We start from the raw sequence: 19,406 nt of genomic DNA, 5'->3' as shown, positions 1-19,406 counted from the left end.
TGTCATCCTCAACTATATGGGAATCTATGAAAGCATATTTAAGGGGACAGATTATTTCTTACTGTGCCAAACAGAAAAAGGAGGAAACTGCGCATCTCAAGAAATTAATAGATCATATCTCACAGGTAGATAGGTCGCTTGCTCAGACTCCCTCTCCTGATTTGTATAAGCAGAGGCTGATGTTACAGACAGAATTTAACCTTCTGTCGACTAAACATACTACAAACCTGCTCAATAAAACACGTCACAAAATATATGAACATGGAGAGAAAATAGGGAGGATTCTTGCCCACCAGTTGCGCCAAAGGTCTGCAGCTCAGTGTATATCTGAAATAACTGATGAATCAGGCACTAAACACGTCAACCACTCTCAAATAAACCAGACCTTTTATAGGTTTTACTCTAGGTTATACACTTCAGAGTCTCACAAAGATGACAATTTGTTCAGGTCCTTTTTTGATACCTTAAATATCCCATCAGTTAAGCAGCAAACAGCATCTGAACTCGACCAGCCATTTACAGAAGAAGAATTTTATTCTGCAGTAAAGGTTATGCAAAATGGTAAATGCCCAGGGCCAGATGGGTTCCCCACCGAATTTTTTAGAAAGTTTGCCAAAGAGCTTGCCCCCCTTTTACTTTCTGTATTTCAGGAATCATTTACAGCTGGATCATTGCCCCCAACTACGCGTCAGGCTGTTATATCTCTTATTCTTAAAAAGGAGAAGGACCCTCTGTCATGTGGCTCGTATCACCCAATTTCTCTGCTAAATGTTGATAGTAAAATACTGGCAAAGATGTTAGCCCTACGATTGGAAAGAGTACTCCCATTATTGATATCAGAGGACCAGACAGGGTTCATTAAAAATAGGCAACTACAGTGGTGCTTGAAAGTTTGTGAACCCTTTAGAATTTTCTACATTTCTGCATAAATATAACTAAAACATCATCAGATTTTCACACAAGTCCTAAAAGTAGATAAAGAGAACCCAGTTAAATAACTCAGACAAAAATATTATACTTGGTTATTTATTTATTGAGGAAAGTGATCCAATATTACATATCTGTGAGTGGCAAAAGTATGTGAACCTTTGCTTTCAGTATCTGGTGTGACCCCCTTGTGCAGCAATAACTGCAACTAAACATTTCCGGTAACTGTTGATCAGTCCTGCACACCGGCTTGGAGGAATTTTAGCCCATTCCTCCATACAGAACAGCTTCAACTCTGGGATGTTGGTGGGTTTCCTGACATGAACTGCTCGCTTCAGGTCCTTGCACAGCATTTCGATTGGATTAAGGTCAGGACTTTGACTTGGCCATTCCAAAACATTAGCTTTATTCTTCTTTAACCATTCTCTGGTAGAACGACTTGTGTGCTTAGGGTCGTTGTCTTGCTGCATGACCCACCTTCTCTTGAGATTCAGTTCATGGACAGATGTCCTGACATTTTCCTTTAGAATTTGCTGGTATAATTCAGAATTCATTGTTCCATCAATGATGACAAACCGTCCTGGCCCAGATGCAGCAAAACAGACCCAAACCATGATACTACCACCACCATGTTTCACAGATGGGATAAGGTTCTTATGCTGGAATGCAGTGTTTTCCTTTCTCCAAACATAACACTTCTCATTTAAACCAAAAAGTTCTATTTTGGTCTCATCCGTCCACAAAAGATTTTTCCAATAGCCTTCTGGCTTGTCCACGTGATCTTTAGAAAACTGCAGATGAGCAGCAATGTTCTTTTTGGAGAGCAGTGGCTTTCTCCTTGCAACCCTGCCATGCACACCATTGTTGTTCAGTGTTCTCCTGATGGTGGACTCATGAACATTAGCCAATGTGAGAGAGGCCTTCAGTTGCTTTGAAGTTACCCTGGGGTCCTTTGTGACCTTGCTGACTATTACACGCCTTGCTCTTGGAGTGATCTTTGTTGGTTGACCACTCCTGGGGAGTGTAATAATGGTCCTGAATTTCCTTCATTTGTACACAATCTGTCTGACTGTGGATTGGTGGAGTCCAAACTCTTTAGAGATGGTTTTGTAACCTTTTCCAGCCTGATGAGCATCATCAATGTTTTTTCTGAGGTCCTCAGAAATCTCCTTTGCTCGTGCCATGATACACTTCCACAAACGTGTGTTGTGAAGATCAGACTTTGATAGATCCCTGTTCTTTAAATAAAACAGGGCGCCCACTCACACCTGATTGTCATCCCATTGATTGAAAACACCTGACTCTAATTTCACCTTCAAATTAACTGCTAATCCTAGAGGTTCACATACTTTTGCCACTCACAGATATGTAATATTGGATCATTTTCCTCGATAAATAAATGACCAAGTATAATATTTTTGTCTCATTTGTTTAACTGGGTTCTCTTTATCTACTTTTAGGACTTGTGTGGAAAATCTGATGATGTTTTAGGTCATATTTATGCAGAAATATAGAAAATTCTAAAGGGTTCACAAACTTTCAAGCACCACTGTATCTTCTAATATACGCAGATTGCTTAATATCCTTTATGATCCCACTCCACCCAAAGGCACTGAGGTTTTGATATCACTGGATGCCGAAAAAGCCTTTGATCGGGTGGAGTGGGATTATCTTTTTTATACTTTGAAGCGTTTTGGTTTTGGAGACAAATTTATACATTGGATTAAGATGTTGTACTCTCTACCTATGGCAGCTGTCCGAACCAATAATAACCTGTCACCTTTTTTCAATTTGCAACGTGGCACTAGACAGGGTTGTCCCCTGTCACCTCTTTTATTCGCCTTAACTATTGAGCTGCTAGCAATAGCATTATGTAACAGTATTGAAATTAAAGGCATAATGAGAGGTGGGACAGAACACAAGGTCTCACTGTATGCAGACGATATGCTAGTATATATGTCTGACCCTGAGATAAGTCTGCCAAAGATGCTAGAGCTATTAAGTTCCTTTGGTAAGATTTCAGGTTATAAGGTTAATGTGCAGAAAAGTGAACTTATGCCTATTGACCCCTCTTGCCAGTTTATAAGCCAACCCCTGCCAATTAAAATTTGCACACACAAATTTAAGTATTTAGGAATTTGGATAACCAATAGGTTTAAGGATTTATATGAAGCCAATTTCCCTCCACTCCTTAAATGCTTGAAAACAGACTTAGACCGTTGGAACCTTCTTCCTCTGTCTCTGGGGGGGAGAATTAATGTTATCAAAATGAATGTCATGCCCCGATTTTTGTTTGTTTTTCAATGCACTCCTATTTTCTTAACAAGGTCATTCTTCTTAAATATAGACAAACTCTTATCTGGTTTTATTTGGAATGGGAAAATCCCACGTATACGTAAAGAAGTGCTGCAACGACACAAATTGCATGGCGGGCTCTCCTTGCCCAATTTTCAGTATTATTACTGGTCTGCTAACATTAAAAATATACTGTTTTGGATTCGTTGTCCTAGCCACGAAAAAGGCCCTAAATGGCTACTGCTTGAGAGAGCGTCCTGCAAACAAGTTTCCCTACATGCAATAGCCTGTTCTAAAGTACCCCTCAAAGAGCCTCTATCAACATTTTGCAGTAATCCCATTGTGAGGCATTCCCTCAAAATATGGACACAGTTTAGACGAGCCTTCTCTTTATGTGAGATGTCCAGGAGTGCACCTTTAGTTGGAAACAATATGTTCACTCCCTCTATAACTGACAATGCATTTAGGATCTGGACTGAAAAGGGACTGAGTACAGTTAAAGATTTAGATGTTGGTGGGACCTTTGCTTCCTTTGAACATTTGAAAACACATTTTGACATTCCCGACTCACATTTTTTTTAGATATCTGCAACTCCGTAGTTTTGTCTCCATGCACCATCCCATCATTACCAACAGATTGTCTTCTAGATAAACTGATTAAGATTCCTCCTTACATTAAGGAGACAATAGGAACAGTGTACTCTCTACTGAATATGGATAATTTGAAACCTTTAACAGCATTAAAACACAAATGGGAGGAGGAACTTAACACAGATATATCAGACACACAATGGCAGATTACTCTTAAAAATATACACTCATCGTCAATCTGTCTACACTGTAAAATATAATAAGTTGACTTTACTTAAAAAAATATGCAAAGTCGTTGCCTCAAAAAAAGTCATTTATGTTGATTTAGATAAATTAGATTGGGTTAACTTATTTTTTGTGAGTTTGCAGTACTCAAATTAACTTAGATTAGTTTGATTACATTAACTTATTTATTGTGAGTTTGCAGTACTCATCTTATATAATTTTGATTACATTAACTTATTTATTTTAAGTTTACAGTACTCAAATCAATGGCTTTCAGATATCTTTTTTCATAAATTTAACTTAATATTCATGAATTGTGAAAGCTTAATTCTCTAGTTTTACTCATCCTTCATATTGAGGCCAATTTAACTTTAATTTTCTTGACCAAAGAGTTTTGCGAAAGACAATAGGACACATGCTAATTTAATAAAAAAACAAACAAACACACAATACAAGGTAATGAGCCCCCAAACAAAATGAATGGTGAACACATTGGATTTACTTTGCAATTAACATTTATTTTAAATGCTAAACAACGCATCATTTAAGGCTCTGGAAACATGTTCCACTTTTGTTAATCCTGGTGCATGTGCTGAAAAGACCGCGCGTAGATGGGGCAGGTCTGCGCATGTCTAAACACAACGCCCAAAGGACTCTGGGACAATAAATTATATTTTCTAATTTAACTGAAGTGGAGTACACTAAGTTAAGCGTGTTCTCCAACTTGAAATTAGCAGTTATTTATTTAATATTAGTGTTGACAACAGGTTGATGATTTCTAAGTTTGATTCACTAATCATTTCTAATTAATTTGAATATTTGCATTTACAGTGTAAGACATACTGTCACTCAATTCAAAGTGGTTCATCGGTTACATTGGTCAAAAGCAAGGCTGGCGAGGATCAGATCGGACATTGACCCAATGTGTGACAGATGTAATACCGAGTCAGCTACACTATTCCATATGTTTTGGAGCTGCCCTAAGCTAATTGAGTTTTGGGATTCAGTATTTGCTTTCTTGTCCAGAGCTTTAGAAATTAATATTGAACCATCTCCAGTTGTTAGTATTTTTGGAGTAACACCTGAAGAACTTAGTATAGGCAACTGGGGCAAAACAGTTGTAGCATTTGCAACACTACTTGCCAGACGCATTATATTAAGGAAATGGAAAGACAAATCCCCACCTACTTTTCAACACTGGATTAATGATGTCATGTACTATCTGATACTTGAAGAAATTCGGTATCATATACAGGGTAATAACCTTAAATTCTGTCACATCTGGCAACCTGTCCTTACATTAGTTGAAAAGACAGATTCTAATGACATTGTAATGATATAAATCCTACTGTGAATGTGGTCCTCCTTTTAATTTACTCTTTATTTGCTTCTAGTTATCCCCTTTTTTTTCTCTTTTCCCTATTTGAATGTCTATTTATAGCAGTGGGAAGTATCACTCTGTACGATATAATATGCACCACGTAAACCGCTGTGAACCTGCTGTATGTTGTATGAATGCTTTGTTTTGTGTTGTCTTGCTGGTTTTGTTTTACTTTTAAAGTGGTGGTGCGATAGGGCTGGGTGGGTCGGGGTTTGTTGTTGTATGTTTGTTTGTCTTATGTCAAAATACAATAAAAAGACTTCAGATAAAAAATAATATGCGATGACTTTGACAGTCATGTGCAAGTGTGTAAATATATTAGAAAAATCTATAAACTCACATATTTTGGAAAATATACCGTACAGTGAGGTCCAAAGGTCTGAGAACACTAGTGAAAATGCTTCGATTGTGCACTTCCTTGTAATTTAGTACAACAGTGTTCATTACAAATTATATTACTGACAACAACTTGAGTGAAAAGTAGAATCTTTCAAATATTCATGTGAAATTTCTGAATATTTGTTTTGTTCCTTTTTTTTTGCTTGAATGACAGTGTGCACTCGAGCTGCATGGACTCACAAATTCATGCAAAACTTTATGATCCATTTTAGACCAAATCCGTTGGCATGTCGTCTGATCACGTGCTTCAGTAGAAGAGATTAGACATGAGGAAAATCAGATTTTTTTTTTTGTAAAAAGTAGTTAACATGGTCAGTATCACACATTTGCTTCCATTTAAATAGAGACCTAGAAATGGTGCATTAAATCCTCAAGACAGTGAACATTTACTTTCTTTGTTTTAAACATTTTTAAATTCTGTTTATTTAGAAATAAATAAACTTTTGTACCTCACTGTATGTAACACTGGCTCTAATTTTGCAGTGTCTTGTACAATATAGCCTGTATTTCTATTTCGTATGTGATGCCGTTTTTATTGCTCCTGTAGGCAGGTATTTGATTTGTTTATTTAATATTAAAATGTTTGTGGAAATAACATCTCATCTCATCTCATTATCTCTAGCCGCTTTATCCTGTTCTACAGGGTTGCAGGCGAGCTGGAGCCTATCCCAGCTGACTACGGGCGAAAGGCGGGGTACACCCTGGACAAGTCGCCAGGTCATCACAGGGCTGACACATAGACACAGACAACCATTCACACTCACACCTACGGTCAATTTAGAGTCACCAGTTAACCTAACCTGCATGTCTTTGGACTGTGGGGGAAACCGGAGCACCCGGAGGAAACCCACACGGACACGGGGCTCGAACCCGGACCTTCTTGCTGTGAGGCGACAGCACTAACCACTACACCACCGTGCCGCCCCTGCAAATAACATAATAATAATATATCAATGACACAAGAAAGTACATGCACTTATTTCCATTGTAGTCCATTGTAAAAAATACACGTGACTTAGTTCAATAGCACCAGTAAAAATAGTTAAAGGAGATACGCAGAGCCATGGCCTCACTTTCGTTTATAAATGTCTTGAGACCTCAAGAACGGCACAGGAATAGTTAAGCGTTAACAATAAATCTAATATAGTAATTTTTACGATTAAAATGATTCATATAAGTAGCGGTATGAGTGAATGACCTTGACATCTATGACGTCACAGCAGGAAGTCTATTGGTCTCATCGCCATTTCTGCTATACTAAAACACAGAGCTGACTGCAACTCCGATCCTCCATTTTGAGCTAATTTATCACCATGCCACGTACATGTGCTGCTGGCCGGTGCAGCAACATGACAGAAGGTGGATTTACGTTGCATTCATGGCCCAAGAATGTTCAAACTGCAAAGATTTGGACGCGTTTTGCGAGAAGTTCACGGGCACATTGGGCGCCTACAAAGTGGTCTCTCCTCTACTTTGCACATTTTACTGAAGACTTGTATGAGACCTCTGATCTGTTGAGGAGCGTTGGCTATAAGCCCGTATTGAAAGAGGGTGCAGTATCAACAATGAAAGGAAAAGAAAACTACAAGGAAAGGAAAGTAAGCTCAGTTGCACCAGTTCTCCCGGAGTGTGAGCTGAGGGTTGTTGCTAAAACCCGGGATGGAACGGGACGTGACATATTATCGCTTGGGCAGTGACCTCCCCGTGGTTGTTGCTAAAACCGGTGACATCCTGTCCCATCCCGGGTTTTAGTAATTTCCTGAGCAGAGCAGTAATGGCGGAGTACACAGTATGGAGAAAATGGAGAATGAGTAGAACAGGATAAAGCGGCTAGAGATGATGAGATGAGATGAGATGAGATGAGATGAGATGAGATGAGATGAGTGGACCAGCCGTCTGATTTCTCCGCTGGATATGCTCGCCTCAGCAGCAATATCTCGCCCTTACATTGAAGAAGCGAATGAACGGGAGAACTGAACGAAGAACTGAAAGTCAGATTGTTTCAAAACAGTTGGCCACAAGGTCTGCCTTCAAGAAGCGAGAACACAGATGGGTAAGCTCCGACTCTCATTTGGATTCAAAACAACAAAAACAACATGTTCACTTGCATTTAGATGAATACATGTAACTTGTATTGTGTGTTTAAGTTAGCGGTATAAGATTATTTAATTTGCTTCAGAATGTGATTGTCTAAGTTTATCTGATTATTTAATTAGCCTTTTACATTTTATCAGTGAAAATGCATGCATGTACATGTATGTTGCATAAGTTATAGCACCCATCCTGTTTTAATGAGAGTCAACCCACAATCAGTGAAGTCAAATCAGTCTTAGTTGAGCAAGTCAGTAACGGTATTTCTTACTTTCACCATAAATTTTTATTTATATGACTTTGGTCTATAGCTGTCAAAGGCCTCGGCCTTAAAACCGGTTACCGCTGTGACGTCACACACTCAGGACTGGCTGGCTCAGCGGCGCAGCTCCAATGCCAACTTTGCGGTCGATTTTAACTCTCAAAAATATATATTTTTTTATTCCCATTTATGCAGCATACAAGAGTCAAGGATGGAGATACTATCCACTCAGAAATGTATTTAAAAATAAAGCCTCTGCGTATCTCCTTTAACAATAGGTACTGTAAGTAGAGAGATATATTAAAAGTGGAAAATTTACATTAATAAAATGCAAAATGACTAGATTCTTGACTGTTAAGACTTTCAAATAAAAACTTTTTTCACTAAAAATTTGAACTGAGCTTTACTCCCAGCACCTTTGACATTTGATGGTAAACCATTCCATAATAAAATACTAGAATAAAAGAATGATGTTTTACCAAGAGAATTTACTCTCGGGATCTGGTACAGTGTTTTGACTCACTCAGTAGATGGATGGCAATAAAAATGGACTTCACTCGAATTTGCACTGACTGATACATCTGTACGTGTTTAAACCCTGACAGAGGAAGCCAGAACATTTCACGGTTTCCTGTATAGTTCAGGGTCTAAGGAAGCCCACTATTTCCTACTCTATTGTATTTTAGGAACAGGACTGAATTGTTGTCCAAAAGCTACACTGCGTAACTCTGATAGACAATTTTTCACTAGATACAAAAGACCTGTATGGAAACTATTACAGATATGACGCCATTAAAAAGCCATTAAAAGCACTAAATCTCTTGGTGTGAAGGTATTTAGGGATCTGCACAAACAAAATTACAAAAAAAAACAGTATGCGCAGCACCGTTTTGGGATCATGCATACACTATTTTCCGATCTGTTCAAGCAAACAAACTACATAAGATACCATTTCTAAATCCCAGAGCTGTTGTGATGATCAGATGTGAACTAACGCAGTATTAAATACCTGCAGCAAAAGGAACAACGACATCTTTCATGTACAGACCTGTTTAAGGAGGAACAGCTTTCTGAACCTGGCTTCGTTTAATTTAAGTCTTTGTTCAGGTCTAATGAGGAATTAGACACACTCTGTGTTATTGAGGCCAATCGTTTTGTTCCTTATTAAGCTGTCAAAGGTCAGTTTGGAATAAAGCAGACATGAGTGACAGGACAATAGCAGTAGGATAATAGCAGTTATGGCTTTGAGATAATCAAAATGTTGCGAGTTTAATATTTGTGTCCGTGGGATTATCTTTACACTTGAATGTCAGTTTTACAACACGCCGTTGCGCCACCATTTTACACCACTGGCTACAATTTAATTCGACATTGTGTTTAGTGCCATGTGTACGGTATAAGATGCCATGGCCATGACTCAATGGTTAGAGAAGCAGCTTTGGGATCAAAAGGTTGCTGGATTGAGTCCCTGGACCAGCAGGAATGGCTGAAGTGCCCTTGAGCAAGGCACCTAACCCCCACCTACCGTACTCCCCAGGCTGCTCTGGGTATGTTGCTCTGGATAAGAATGTCTGTAATGTAATGTTTACTCTTTACGTTTTAACTCACTGAAACAAAAAAAATATTTATCACAAAATAAAGCTCATTTAATTTAATTTTTCATTCATTCATTCATATTTAGTCGTTGCTTTATTCTGGTTCGGATCGCAGCAGATCCACAACCAATCCCGGGAATGCCGGGTGCCAGGTGAGAGGATCTAGGTACCATTTATCATAGCCAAGTTGCCTACCTGCATTTTTTGGAAGCTGGGATCCAAGAATCCACAGGAAACCCACGCAGACAAGCATGTAAAACCACAGAGACAGTAACCCGAGCTCGGGATCGACCCAGGAAACTCAGAGCTGTGAGTCAGCAATGATACCCATATGCTTAATGATAATAAAGCTGGCTTTGACGTCCCAGGACTAACAGAGTCCTTGAGCAAGTCCTCCATCACTGCTGAAAACACTTCCCAGTGGGAATAAGCCTAGTGGTTTCCATTTACAATTCAAACCATGAGTGTAAATTTCCGTGACACTTTTCCATTATACGGTACTTTATATTTCCATTATGGTATCTTACCAAATGAAGATATCTTGAATAAAGGAAAAGTTATCAAATATTTAAATAATACTGACCGGTGTTGAGTGGTATATCAGATACAGGTATATTCCATTCAGCTAGCATGATAGTGAACGAGTCAAAGACGAGTAGCTGAATGGAATATATCTGATACACCATGAAAAAAATCCATTATTATTATTATAATAATAATAATAATTATTATTATTATTATACATACACATTCCTTTCAGGTGTTCAACGCGTCTTTCTCTTTCAAAATTCTCTCAAAATCTTCTGTATTTAACAAAGCAAACCTGGCGGCCATGTTTGTTCACAAACTGTCACAGTCACTCCCTAGTGCAGACATTTTACATCTCTGACATGTACCTTTTCCAGTTTTTCGATGTCCGTTGGTGTGTTTTTCTCTCGTAAAAATGTGTGAAGAATATCTAATGAAGTTTTGATAGCCTTTCAGGTATTCAGTGCATCTTTCTCTTTCCCAGTGAACAAAGAAATACTTCTGCACATACGCAGCAGAAAACTCTCATATTAGAGATTCGCAACAGCTCCGACGTGTGACGTCATGATGTCTTGACAACCATGCAATATCGTAAACCATATTCAACGCTCATTCTCCATTGGGTAGAGTGACGTAATACACGTAGGATAAGTGATATGCTAATAATATTGTATAATGAGACCGTCAGTGACGGCATAGCTCACTCCGGCCCCGTCTAGTCCAGAAGGAACGATCTAAAGTGGGCCACCTTATGGGCGCAATAAATGTTGCAAGCTATATACACTATATACAAGCTATATATAGACGCTATATCAACCCTAGGAATACCGACCTATGTACCAGAAAGAATCCAAAACGGCGAGGAATTGACCGAGAAGAAACGATTTGTGTGGAAACTGCTCGTTAGGGATTGATTGATTAATTACTCCATATCTTCATTATTAATTGCAATTGTGCAAATTTGGGTAGAAGTTATATGCACCCCAGGCAGACCTACCTTCCTGCCAAAAAGAATAAAAATCAGTGAAGAACTGAGAGAGAATAAGTGATTTTCATGAAATGTGGACGACACCGGACGGACAACGGACAACACAGGATGGCATAAGATGTCGGCCAGATGAGCTAATAATAATAAAACCTATTTCTAGATATACTTACAAACTTTAAGCTTAAAATGGTCTAGAATTTTTTTTTTACTTTGTAGAAAGTAACTTATTGAAATTACCAATAGAATAATACAATTTTAAGCTTGAAATGAGTCAAAAATATCTAGAAATAGACTTACTGACCTTATATTTCTCAAAAAAAAAAACCCAATCTAATAAAAGAGAAACACTACTTGAATTTTCCCATTTTGAAGGTATTTTACTTGTTATTTTAGGGCCCCCCGGATTTTAAGTCACTCTGGATTCAAGCATCTACCAAAAAGAATAAATTGAGTTTAAAAAGTGATCTACTTTTTATTTTTTTTATGCAGCGAAGCGAGTTATGTCTGACTTACAAAGTGTAACATCAGCATGAGGAAGTCCTAAAAGACTTTCAAATTCTTCAGCTGCACATCATCCAGGATGTACTCCATCCTCCCAAGCGTGCAGGTTAATTCCTCTTCCAGATTCGGGGTTTTAAACAATTCTCCTGCTGGTGGAACTGTCACTTCACTGCACACTTCACTTGCTTGATCGCTCTCCTCTGTCTGCTGTTTAAATGCAAAAGATTCAGTTTCATCCTGGCATCTTCCACGTGTTTCCCTGGCTCAGGTTGCAACTGATAGCAAGCTCACACACACACACACACCAACGTGTATAATGCTTACACACACACACACACACACACACACACACACACACACACACACACACACTCCTAGCTGTCGCTTAGTGGTTTTCATTCTGCACCGAGGCCCACAGCACCTCAGCTGCTGAGCTCAGACACACCCTTCTCCCCTGTAGAGCTGGGTGTGTCCAATAACAGCATTCACAGAAAAAGGTGACATTAAGGACCGGGGGGGAAAAAAACAGGTACAACAGCTCTTAAACACATTAAGTATGTGAATATAATTGTAAACCCAATTGAAAAGGAACCATCGTTGCCTCTGCTTGCTCCTCTTTTCTTCCAAGTGTACAGCTTCCTAAAACAATGAAAAGAGCAGCTCGTGTTTATCCACGTTGCTGTCTAGCTGTGCATTCCTGCGGTCAGGCTTTCAGACTGCTGTGTACAGGTAGTTGCATGCACAGCATAACGATAATGTGTGAATATGAATGAATTAAAACATCTTAGAATGAGAAAGTCATTTCGCTTTGCCCCAGACATGACCCATATCAATAACTCGAGAAACAAACAAAAAAAAAATCATGGTGTGGAGTTCATATCATCCACACAGAGCTTTGAATGATGCATTTGTTCAGCTGATGACAGTAATGGTGAGTGATGTAATGTTTGTTTTGGGAAGCTGGGCACCTACCTGGTGCTGAGAAACTCCCACATCAGCGTATGGACCAGCTCTGCCATCCATATACTGATACCCCATGGGGAAGCCATGGCCTAATGGTTAGAGAAGCAGCTTTGGGACGAAAAGGTTGCCAGCTCAAGTCCCTGGATCAGCAGAAATACAGTGGTGCTTGAAAGTTTGTGAACCCTTTAGAATTTTCTATATTTCTGCATAAACATGACCTAAAACATCATCAGATTTTCACCCAAGTCCTAAAAGTAGATAAAGAGAACCCAGTTAAACAAATGAGACAAAGATATTATACTTGGTCATTTATTTATTGAGGAAAATGATCCAATATTACATATCTGTGAGTGGCAAAAGTATGTGAGCCTCTAGGATTAGCAGTTAATTTGAAGGTGAAATTAGAGTCAGGTGTTTTCAATCAGTGGGATGACAATCAGGTGTGAGTGGGCACCCTGTTTTATTTAAAGAACAGGGATCTATCAAAGTCTGATCTTCACAACACGTTTGTGGAAGTGTATCATGGCACGAGCAAAGGAGATTTCTGAGGACCTCAGAAAAAGCGCTGTTGATGCTCATCAGGCTGGAAAAGGTTACAAAACCATCTCTAAAGAGTTTGGACTCCACCAATCCACAGTCAGACAGATTGTGTACAAATGGAGGAAATTCAAGACCATTGTTACCCTCCCCAGGAGTGGTCGACCAACAAAGATCACTCCAAGAGCAAGGTGTGGAATAGTCGGCGAGGTCACAAAGGACCCCAGGGTAACTTCTAAGCAACTGAAGGCCTCTCTCACATTGGCTAAAGTTAATGTTCATGAGTCCACCATCAGGAGAACACTGAACAACAATGGTGTGCATGGCAGGGTTGCAAGGAGAAAGCCACTGCTCTCCAAAAAGAGCATTGCTGCTCGTCTGCAGTTTGCTAAAAATCATGTGGACAAGCCAGAAGGCTATTGGAAAAATTTTTTGTGGATGGATGAGTCCAAAATAGAACTTTTTGGTTTAAATGAGAAGTGTTATGTTTGGAGAAAGGAAAACACTGCATTCCAGCATAAGAACCTTATCCCATCTGTGAAACATGGTGGTGGTAGTATCATGGTTTGGGCCTGTTTTGCTGCAACTGGGCCAGGACGGCTTGCCATCATTGATGGAACAATGAATTCTGAATTATACCAGCGAATTCTAAAGGAAAATGTCAGGACATCTGTCCAGGAACTGAATCTCAAGTGAAGGTGGGTCATGCAGCAAGACAACAACCCTAAGCACACAAGTCGTTCTACCAAAGAATGGTTAAAGAAGAATAAAGTTAATGTTTTGGAATGGCCAAGTCAAAGTCCTGACCTTAATCCAAACGAAATGTTGTGGAAGGACCTGAAGCGAGCAGTTCATGTGAGGAAACCCACCAACATCCCAGAGTTGAAGCTGTTCTGTACAGAGGAATGGGCTAAAATTCCTCCAGGCCGGTGTGCAGGACTGATCAACAGTTACCGCAAACGTTTAGTTGCAGTTATTGCTGCACAAGGGGCTCACACCAGATACTGAAAGCAAAGGTTCACATACTTTTGCCACTCACAGATATGTAATATTGGATCATTTTCCTCAATAAATAAATGACCAAGTATATTAGTTTTGTCTCATTTGTTTCACTGGGTTCTCTTTATCTACTTTTAGGACTTGTGTGAAAAATCTGATGATGTTTTAGTTATATTTATGCAGAAATATAGAAAATTCTAAAGGCTTCACAAACTTTCAAGCACCACTGTAGCTGATGTACCCTTGAGCAAGGCACTTAACCCCCAACTGCTCTGGGTATGCTGTATGTTGCTCTGGATAACAGTGTCTGCTAAATGCTGTAATGGAATAACAATGCGACTATAAAAGAGCAAAAACTGATGCAGCATCACGAGTACTGAATCGTGTTTGAGACATTAAGTCACTACTTAATTACACAGGAATCCATTATTCACAAAACAAACTATGAACCTGTGAACTATTTCCAGCTCTGTTTCACATGCTATTATTATCTCAGCTAGAGCTGACACCAATTATCTCATTAAGAGGTGGATCAGATAATAAGCAGTTAACTTAGATGGGAAAGCCATGGCCTAATGGTTTGAGAAGCAGCTTTGGGACCAAAAGGTTGTTGGTTCGATTCCTTAGACCAGCAGAAATGGCTGAAGTGCCCTTGAGCAAGCCACCTAACCCCCTACTGCTCCCCAGGCTGCTCTGGGTATGTTGTGTGTTATTAATGTAAGGTAACTTGGAGAATGAGCAGCACAATGGTGCAGTGGTTAGCACTGTCACCTCACAGCCAGAAGGTTCTGGGTTCAAGCAAAGTGGCCGATGGAGGCCTTTCTGTGTGGAGTCTGCATGTTCTCTGGGTGCACCGATTTCCCCCAAAGACATGCAGTTAGGATAACTGGCTACTCTAAATTGTCCATTGATCAAGCTTGTTGAGGGATGGCCTCCACCAAGTTTAAATGCCCTAGACACACTAATGAGGTGTGTCATCAGTGGTGCCCCATGGCCCTTGCTGGCTATGGGATGAAGAAGAACTTGGAGGACAAGATGTAAATAATAACATACTTGCCTTAAAAATGTCAATGCCTAAAAATAACCTTGCACACTCCCAACTTAATAGATTACCTCAAGGGCTTTAATTTGTTTTACAGACACGAGTTACCTCAAGGGCGGCATGGTGGTGTAGTGGTTAGCGCTGTCGCCTCACAGCAAGAAGGTCAGGGTTCGAGCCCCGTGGTCGACGAGGGCCTTTCTGTGCGGAGTTTGCATGTTCTCCCCGTGTCCGCGTGGGTTTCCTCCGGGTGCTCCGGTTTCCCCCACAGTCCAAAGACATGCAGGTTAGGTTAACTGGTGACTCTAAATTGACCGTAGGTGTGAATGTGAGTGTGAATGGTTGTCTGTGTCTATGTGTCAGCCCTGTGATGACCTGGCGACTTGTCCAGGGTGTACCCCGCCTTTCGCCCGTAGTCAGCTGGGATAGGATCCAGCTTGCCTGCGACCCTGTAGAACAGGATAAAGCGGCTAGAGATAATGAGATGATGAGATGAGTTACCTCAAGACATAACACCAGCGTATTGCTAATTTGGTTGGATGTTACCATGTTCGTGGTCATAAATGGTTGTGGGTGGAGCAGCACAACAGGGGGAGTGACGTTCAAAATCCAGTGCAAAAACAGACTTTAAGTTCAGCCCGTTTTCATGGATGTAGAACACTCATTCAATTCTATCGCATTTGTAAAGCACTGTTAACCATAGACATGATCACAAAGCAGCTTGAGAGAAATCCAGATGTAGATTCAAGCCAAAGGCAACAGGTACAGTGGTGAGGAAAATCTCCCTGAGGAAGAAACCTTGAGAGGAACCAGACTCAAGAAGGAACACATCCTCTTCTGGGTGACACCAGATAGTGTGATTGTAAGTCATTACTCTTCCACAATTGTATACTATAAAATCAAACAGGACCTGGCGACTTGTCCAGGGTGTACCCCGCCTTTCGCCCGTAGTCAGCTGGGATAGGCTCCAGCTTGCCTGCGACCCTGTAGAACAGGATAAAGCAGCTAGAGATAATGAGATGAGATGAGATGAGATGAGATGAGAAAGTCAAACAGCACAAAGTGTGTTGAAAGAAAGTATGACCATTTTGTGAATAAAGGACGACACGGTGGTGCTGTGGTTAGCACTGTCGCTTCACAGCAAGAAGGTTCGCGGGCTTCCTGTATGGAGTTTGCATGTTCTCTCTGTTCCTGTATGGGTTTCCTCTGGGTGCTCTGGTTTCCTCCCACAGTCCAAAGACATTAGCAGATTCTCTCTCTCTCTGGCACATCACTGCAGTGACATGGCTGCTCTGACAGCTCCAGACATTAAAGTTTCTAGGGAAGGATTACATTAGTGGTTTCTAGTGGCAAACCATTACTATTAGAGCTGGGACTTGAGCTCAGCCAAAACTGAGCCAGACACACCAAAAATGCAACAGGGCAAAGGATTTTGCAAGGGGTTAGCGGCAAGGTGCCAGGTAGCTCAGTTGCCAAAGCTGTCGATGTTGATTTTAAAAGTAACTCAGTAAATTACAAAGGGAAATTAATACTCAAGTCTGAGTGAAAAATACTGTAGCGAGCGTGCAGCACGGACGAAGAGTCTGGAGACAGAAATCTTAGTTTCTTAGTCGTTAGCCTGTGCTACTTGCTCTTGATAGCACTGGCTTGACTGCTTTATTAACATTTGCTAACACTACTGATGAACAACTCGCGGTTAAACTAGCGTTGGCCTTCGAGGAGGCTGAGGGCAATACATTTTTGGTCCCTCCCACTATCAAAATCTGATTGGTTAATTCATCTGTCACTTCCTACATACTAAACATACACTGCCATGGCCTTCTGTCCCAGCAATGAAGTCCTAACCAATGAGTGAGCAGCTCTAAACTCTTCTCAGCCTAGAGACAACAAACAAAACAATCTCATTGGATAACTCAATTTTAATGTTTTCAGGACAGTAACCCTTTCATTTCTAAAGCAAATTTGACCAAAAATGAGGCCAAATTAAAATTAAAGAAGAATAATTATCATGAGACATATAATATTTGAATTGCTGATATGTTTGGGCCTTCTCTGAAGGCCCTGACAGTTCCCCGTTACCTTCTACTGGATTACTATAGAGGTTTTCTCCTCTCAACCATTCGTACCTATGGACAATTTAGAGTAGCCAGTTAACCTAACCACGTCTTTGGACTGCAGGGGAAACGGGACCACTCGGAGGAAACCCATACAAACACAGGGAGAACATGCAAACTCCACACAGAAAGGGCTCAAACCCAGAACCTTCTTGCTATGAGGCAGCAGTGCTAACCACTACACCACTGTGCTGCCCCATTAGCAGATTAGGTCAAGAAGTTTGTTCAGAAAGAATCATATTGGATCAACTGCTGACTCATAAACGTGATACAAGTGTGAATGTCTCTGTGTTAGCTCTATGATAGATTAACAACCTGTCCAGCCCGAAGTCAGCTCAGCTTCCCCTGTGACTCTGATGGATAAGCAGTATAGATAACAGTCCTGGGTATGACTTTAAACTGCAACCGGTGGTGAGTCTCAGGTCCAGGAGGGCTTGAGTATTGGTGAAAATGGAGTTACCCCTTAATCACCATTGCTCCCAGGTCCACTCTGACCCAGAATGGTAGCACCTGCCTGGGTTCCAGCTATGGGTTAAATAGTACATCACCATAAGGCGCTGGCAGCAGGGCGCATTTCGGTGCAATGTGGCAGATGAACCCAACAGGGTCAATGGTGTGCCACCTGATGGCATGCAGAAGACCCACTCAAATGGCCAATGGATGGCATCACTCGGCAAGTCAGTGGTCACTTTGGGGCAACTTCCATACCCGTCAGGTCTGTGGCACTTTTGTGCACCACTTGGCGTCAGGTCTGGATGTCCAGAGAGACAACACGATGGGGGCACAACATTGATTGTCTTACCTTACTGTGAAAGACGCTTCATTAGGAGAGGAGAATAGTATGAGAGAGCTCATGAGGCCAGACATTCCGTGGCGGCTTGGGCTGTTCGTGCTACCGGTACAGGCAACTTTGTCACTCTGGTGTGGGCCTCGTGGCCCATCTACGGTATGTCTCTGTGCATCCTAATGAAGCAGTCATCATTGTTAGCGATGGACAGCCAACGATAGATAATGGTATGGATGGATATTGTGAATAAGAGTCCCGGGATGATCACAGGACAGTCTTTATGATTACAGCAGCACAAGTCTCCAATCTCTACCACAAAATTGTTTTCTAAGTCAATGTTCATCTAATACAGTTACATCCAATTTCTATGCAGAGTTTGTCTTCGGGACCCAGGGCACATTTATTACCTCCGCCAAGGAGGTTATGTTTTCAGTAGCGTTGGTTTGTTTGTTGGTTGGTTTGTCTGTTAGCAACATTACGGAAAAAGTAATGAACAGATTGCTCTGAAATTTTTTCCAGAGGTGTGACTGGGCACAAGTAACAATCCATTAAATTTTGGCGGTGATCCGGATCACCTTCTGGATCCCGGATTTTTTTAAAGGATTCTTGGTGGAGGTCTGCGCTTTCCGAGTGCTTTTCTAGTTCAACATATTTTGGTTAAAATCTGTGCCTGTGTTCCAGCCCTGGATACAGATATACTTATTCCCTTCCTATGTTCATGAAGTGATTCATTTAATTTTCTCACCATATGATAATCAGCTTAATCTCAGGTTTCCTTCATGAGACACACCTTTCCTCTTGTGTTTCAGTGACAAAGTGTACTATTGTTTGAGCGCTGTTGTTTAGCTTGGGGAAGCAACTGACTACAGACAGCAACAAAAGAAATATTCTGCGTTATCTAAGCAGCAGTACTGAGCTGCTGAAGTGACATGTGGCCACAAATTACTATATTAACTTCAAGTTTCTTGTTATCTCTTTTGTGGCCATGAAATACTTAAGCTGTGGCAGCTATTGTATCTTAAAATAAGTGAGATATAGAGCTATAGAGAAATCAGTTGAATTAGGTTATTATAACCACAGCAACCTTACCAGGGTTGTGATTGAAATTACACTTCAATTTTGGAAAAATATAAAGATATACTGGAGTCTCTGCCGTTGCTCCTACACCACCCCATTGCGACGAT

General features: G+C 40.6%; 1 protein-coding gene across 1 annotated transcript in view; it reads right to left on the bottom strand.

Annotated features, from left to right (window-relative positions):
- Positions 1-12,037, bottom strand: part of gpr156 (G protein-coupled receptor 156) — a 115,541-nt gene extending 103,504 nt beyond the window's left edge. Inside the window, exon 1 of the mRNA XM_060930414.1 lies at positions 11,796-12,037. The gene's annotated coding sequence lies outside the window, so the exon portion shown is untranslated. The remainder of the gene's footprint in view (positions 1-11,795) is intronic.
- Positions 12,038-19,406: the final 7,369 nt, after the last annotated feature.

Source organism: Neoarius graeffei, chromosome 9 (genome assembly GCF_027579695.1).
Source record: "Neoarius graeffei isolate fNeoGra1 chromosome 9, fNeoGra1.pri, whole genome shotgun sequence".
Classification (NCBI taxonomy): Eukaryota; Metazoa; Chordata; class Actinopteri; order Siluriformes; family Ariidae; genus Neoarius; species Neoarius graeffei.
The sequence above is the reverse complement of the archived record's forward strand: the minus strand, read 5'-3'. Positions and strand labels throughout refer to the sequence as shown.